At 53.6% G+C, this 5,201-nt stretch overlaps 2 long non-coding RNA genes across 4 annotated transcripts; one reads left to right on the top strand and one right to left on the bottom strand.

Annotated features, from left to right (window-relative positions):
- Positions 1-32: 32 nt before the first annotated feature.
- On the bottom strand, positions 33-2,708 carry LOC147999498 (uncharacterized). Of its 2 annotated transcripts, none has more exons than XR_015643651.1 (2): positions 2,489-2,708; positions 33-1,017 (listed from the first exon to the last, which is right to left on the bottom strand). It is a non-coding gene; the product is annotated as an uncharacterized LOC147999498 (long non-coding RNA). The 2 variants fall into 2 exon arrangements; XR_015643650.1 differs by lacking the exon at positions 2,489-2,708 and adding an exon at positions 1,766-2,391.
- Positions 605-1,795, top strand: LOC120098526 (uncharacterized). 2 transcript variants are annotated; one of them, XR_015643663.1, is made up of 3 exons: positions 605-761; positions 1,191-1,399; positions 1,513-1,795. It is a non-coding gene; the product is annotated as an uncharacterized LOC120098526 (long non-coding RNA). The 2 variants fall into 2 exon arrangements; XR_015643662.1 differs by having other exon boundaries at positions 607-761; positions 1,121-1,399.
- Positions 2,709-5,201: the final 2,493 nt, after the last annotated feature.

The following is a 5,201-nucleotide window of genomic DNA, read 5'->3' on the forward strand; positions in this document are numbered from 1 at the left end:
ACACAGCACACGCAAAATAAATGAACACAATGTGAATTTTAAAATTAAAAAGATTTATTTGGCTCACGGTTTCTAAGGCTCTGGTCTGCCGCCAGCTGGGAGCAGTCCTGCGGGCATGGGGTGTCTGACAGAATATCCCACCAGGACCGTGAGGCAGAGCAAAGCTGCTCACGTCACAGCGTGCTAGAGGCAGAGGGAGACGAGAGGAAGAGGCAAGAGAAAAGTCATGCTTTTAGCTCCGACTTCCCTCATCCAGGTCTCACTTCCTACTTCCCGCTGCTTCCGGGTACTGCATCAGCCTCGGTGGCTCAGTCGCCTCCCAGAGGCTCCAGCTCCGAATGCTGCAGGATCAGAAGGCAAACCAACAACACAAGGCCCTTCCCTAGAACACGTCACATCCAGCTGCAACACTGTCCTGGGCTTGTGGCAGGTGCTGTGCACACTAGCTCTGGGCGTCCAGATCCTACTCTGTGGTCAATGCTGGAGATGCTTCCAAATGCTATGAAGTGAGGGGTGGCAAGGGTGGAAGATACCTCATAGTTGTGCCTGTGACCTCATGAGGGTGGTAACCTGACTCTGAGAAGCCAAAAGGCACAAAGGTATTGTAGCAACACAGAGGAAGGAAGGAACTGTGGAAGAACACCTCCTTCTAACTCCATGGGGCCTTCCCCATGGTTCCAGCCGGAAGCCCATAAGGAAGAAGACTGGGGAATGTAGCCCAGGCTAGATGGGCAAAGCCACTCCATCCCCTTCTGTCAGAGGTCAGCTCATCTTGAGTCAGATCGAGGGCCAGGTGGAGGTGGAGATCCCGGTGACATCTTGGAGGAGTGATGTGGTCAGACGTGTAGGGGGGTCGGCAGGCTTGGGTTGGAACAAGGTGGGAGGGGCTGAGAGGGTGGGACAGCTATATGCGCGGCTGGGCTGGTGGAACATTGCCAGGCTCCAGGCTCCTCCAATTGTACAATCCCACTACCTCTGAGGGTTCCTTGTGGTCAAAAGAGGGATTCAGAAATAGAGCTAAATGGAAAATAGTTAAATCAAATTATAAACAAGTGAATTGGGAAGATTTTCATAGTCTTTGGCTATTTCTGACTGAGGCTATTTTCTGGGACTTGGGCAGGGCCAGCATCGGGGCTGAACATTCCTGGACCTGCCCTACAAGTGACTGGCTGCCCTTCCCCGCCCCTCAGGGAACCCCCAGTCTATGCAGACCAAGTCCTGCTCTCCCCAAAAGAGACTTTCTGAGGAGCATACACATTGTCACAGGGCCTACCTGGGATACCCTGGGCTTGTGCCCTGCAGCTCTGAGTGAACTTCAGCCCCCTAGGTGCTGGGCAGAAGCTGGGGATTCTGAGGTGTCCCCCCACCCCCTTGGGACTAGGAGTCAGGTTTACTCCAGGTAAGTTGGCCTCCCAGCTCTTCTTTCAGCCTATGTCAACTTCACATCAAAACTCCTACTGACTGTGCTTGCTTTCTGGCCTCTGACCTCACCAAAGATACTGTTCCTCGCAGGGCCATCCTGCAAAAATACCAGGATTTGGAGATCTTTCTAAAGGAGATGAGCTCACCCAGAGCAAATTTGGACCATAGCTCAGTACTGGATTGCTTGTCTAGATGCACAAGACCCCGGACCCAAGCCCAGCAATGCAGACCCATTTACAAAGACCCCAAGACACAACAGAGAGCAAATACGGAAGGTGTCTGGGAACCTTGCTATTCCCCAAGTGATTGGTATAAAGTTCCCGGGTCAGAACAATCAACTGACCCCAACTTCATGCAGCATATCCCTAAAGTATTTCAGTCTCAAGCGTGCTTCCTTGGCAGGAGTCAGAACAGGACTGGTAACTCATTGGGTGAGGTATATGTCAATCATCTAAAGAAAAATGGACCTGGTTACTAATTGGGTGAGGTATGAGTCAAGCATCTAAATGGAACTGGTAACTCATTGGGTGAGGTATATATCAATCATCTAAGGATCATGTACATCACTTGGGAACGGGGTAGGGAACAAGTCAGATGGGGGTGGGGGAAGGACATTGGTGGGAAGGGCCTGAGCCAGCTGTTCAGGTGTGGTTTCAGGTGAGGCTCAGAGCAGGTGAGGCCAGGCTATGAGAGCCAGGAGGGCAGTGGGGCGGGCTACTCCCCTGCCCTTCATTCTCTTCTGCACAGGCGGCTCGGGAAGCATTAGGTTCATGTCTTCAGGGCAGGGGAGGGAAGCAGGGTGAGTCCTGTTCTTAGCTAGAAGAAAGACATCTGTGTGGGCTCTGGAGATACCTGATCTTCATTTGGTCCCAAAGACCTTAGGTCCTGGGTAGTGACAGTCAGGGACACACATTGAGCAACGGTGGGGCCAGTTGACTTCTGTGCACAACTGAGAAAGTTCGAGCTAACCATGGTCCAGGCGCACAGGTCTGCTCCCACCCCCCCCACCCCACCCCCCCCACCCCCCCACCCCACCCCCCCCCACCCCACCCCCCCAATCAGATACCGTGTGGAGTTCCATACACCCAAATACACATGATCTGAAGCCTTTGCCTGCCTGCTGGCTCTCCTTCCTCAGAGCAATGCTGCCTGCTTCTATCCCCGCGGTGCACTTTTGTTGAAGGACTGATAAAGCTGGAGTGTGACCCCGGAACGATATTTATCCTTCTACTTCCTCCCTGGCCACAGAAGCGAACTCACTTCACCCCATGCTTTCATAGAGGGTCATGGTTGGCAAGGATGACAAGCAGAGTGCAGGTCCACGGATAGGCAGATATGACAAGCAGAATGCAGATGACATGGATGACTGTCCTCTGGCCAACGGCTTTCTAGAACGGAGGGACACAGTTTAGCTCCTGCAGCCTGTGAGCAAGTGTGCCCATCACACTTAGCCCTCGCTGGTGCTGGCTATACAGTTCTGTTGCCATCTTTGACGTGTGGCAATGTTCTACCGAGGGTTAGGCACCTCTGCCAGACACTTGAATATCTTTCTTTATGTCTAGAAGTTCTTTCTATCTTTGGGGTCCTGAGAGTTTGCGGAAGTCAGTGTCTGAGGTGTGCGTGTGTTCCATTTCTTTACTTACCTATGTCAGTTCCCTGCTTCCTCAATTTCTGTACCTGACTTCCCTAAACAGACAATTGCTAGTGTGTGTTCAACTTATGGGCCCCTTGGATTAGGGGTTCTAGGGGTACCCAACCCTTTGCAAGGGCAGAGAAGAGCCACAGCAGCCCGCCAGCTCTTTATTAGAGCCACACTTTGCACTCCCAAACAGGCAGGTTGTTAAAATACCTGTTAACGTCTCCTAGAAGGTGTGAATAAAATTCCCTGAGACACCAGAGGGGCAGCAGCAGCCCTCTAACCACTCTGCGTGAGCAGAGAACCTCTGTACACCCTGCCCTGCCCTACCCCATACACACATTCCTGTGTATACATGTTCCCACACACACTGCCCTGTGTATACATGTTCCCACACACACTGCCCTGTGTATACATGTTCCCACACACACTGCCCTGTGTATACATGTTCCCACACACACTGCCCTGTGTATACATGTTCTCCCCCAAGCCCTGTGTATGCATGTTCCCCTCACACAACCCTGTGTATACCTGTTCCCCCACACACTGCCCTGTGTATACATGTTCCTACACACACAGCCCTGTGTATACATGTTCCCACACACACTGCCCTGTGTATACATGTTTCCCCCCAGCCCTGTGCATGCATGTTCCCACACATACATTCCTGTGCATACATGTTCCCCCCCAACAGCCCTGTGAATACATGTTCCCATACACACAGCCCTGTGCATACATGTTCCCATGTTCCCACTGCATGTGTGCATATACACACTTCCCCTCCACATACATACTTCCCCTCCAACACACATGTATATACACTCTCCTAATGCACCCCACCAAACCACATACCCCTCCCCTACCACACCCATTCCCCCGGCTCCTTTCTTTCTCCCCTCCCCTCATTCCCTTCTCTCTCTCTCTCTCTCTCTCTCTCTCTCTCTCTCTCTCTCTCTCTCTCTCTCTCTCTCTCCCCTCCATCTCTCTCTACCTCTCTCTCCTATATTTCAGCCCTAGGGTTGAGCAGCAGCCTCCTTAAGCTCTCCCCTGGGCTCCCTGTGACGTTTCCCTTTGTCCTTTATGAGGGTGGGTGGGCCTCAGTTCTCAGGGGGAGCTGAGATCTTTCAATGCATGGAGGAGGGGAGGGGAGAGGAGGGCAGGGGAGGAGAAAGCATCCCTGGACCTGCGGGGGTGGGGTCCCCCTGGCTGTCCCAGCTTTCTGCTCCTCAGACTCCTTCCCTCTAGCCCAGGGATGCTGTGGCCCCAGCCTCCCCACTTCACAGCTCCAGGCTGACTCTGCTGCTCTGCGTTCCTGTGTTCGGCAACAGCTGGCTGAGCTTAATTAAGCCCCACAGTGCCGGTTCCACCTGGTGAAGAATTAACAACAACAACAAAACAGCAAACATCAGAGGAGGGGGTAGCTTGGGCCTCCTGCCTCTTCCTCTGTGACAGCCCCGAGATGCATGCTGTCACCACCGAGTCCAGGGAAGGCATCATCGACCTAGGCGCGGTAGGTCTTAGCCTGCTACTGTCTGTATCTGCTCTGTGCACAGCGGGCAGCCAGTTTACCCCTCCGAGGTGAGCGGACTCAGGCTACAGAAGGCCACAGCTCAGCTTTCCACATGTGACTCCTGAGGATTGCCACGCGCGTGGCCGTGAAGCCACCCAGCTATTGGGCATGTTTGTGGTCTGCAGGGTCTAGGCAGATGACAGGTGAGCAGAGTCCAAGATGCCACACACACTTGCAGGGGGCAGCCATGGATTAGCCTGGAAAGAAGCTGATAGACTGCCCCCCATCTCAATGTCCCAGCATCCTGTAGGGGCTGAAAGCAAAGGCTGACCCCTCAGTGAGTGGACAGAGCAGAGCATGCTCAGTGCCCAGGGGATCCCACTGCTCTTATGTCTGTGCTTGGCAACCACGGCTCCAGGAGAGCGTATTGGGGCTCCATGCTACCGGGCTGCTTAGGAAGGCTGGCCACAGTTATAGCTGCAGCCATGAAGAATGGGGTTACCTAAGCCAGGCTGAGTAAGGGTGGGGCTTCCTCAGGTGCAGACTCCAGAGGGGCCTAGAGAAGAAGCCACAGCTAGGGGCACCCCAGGTGAGTAGTCCTCAGAATGCCAAACTCACACAGGCCAGCAGACG

The sequence above is a fragment of the Rattus norvegicus genome, chromosome 19 (genome assembly GCF_021556685.1).
Source record: "Rattus norvegicus strain SHRSP/BbbUtx chromosome 19, alternate assembly SHRSP_T2T, whole genome shotgun sequence".
Taxonomy (NCBI): domain Eukaryota; kingdom Metazoa; phylum Chordata; class Mammalia; order Rodentia; family Muridae; genus Rattus; species Rattus norvegicus.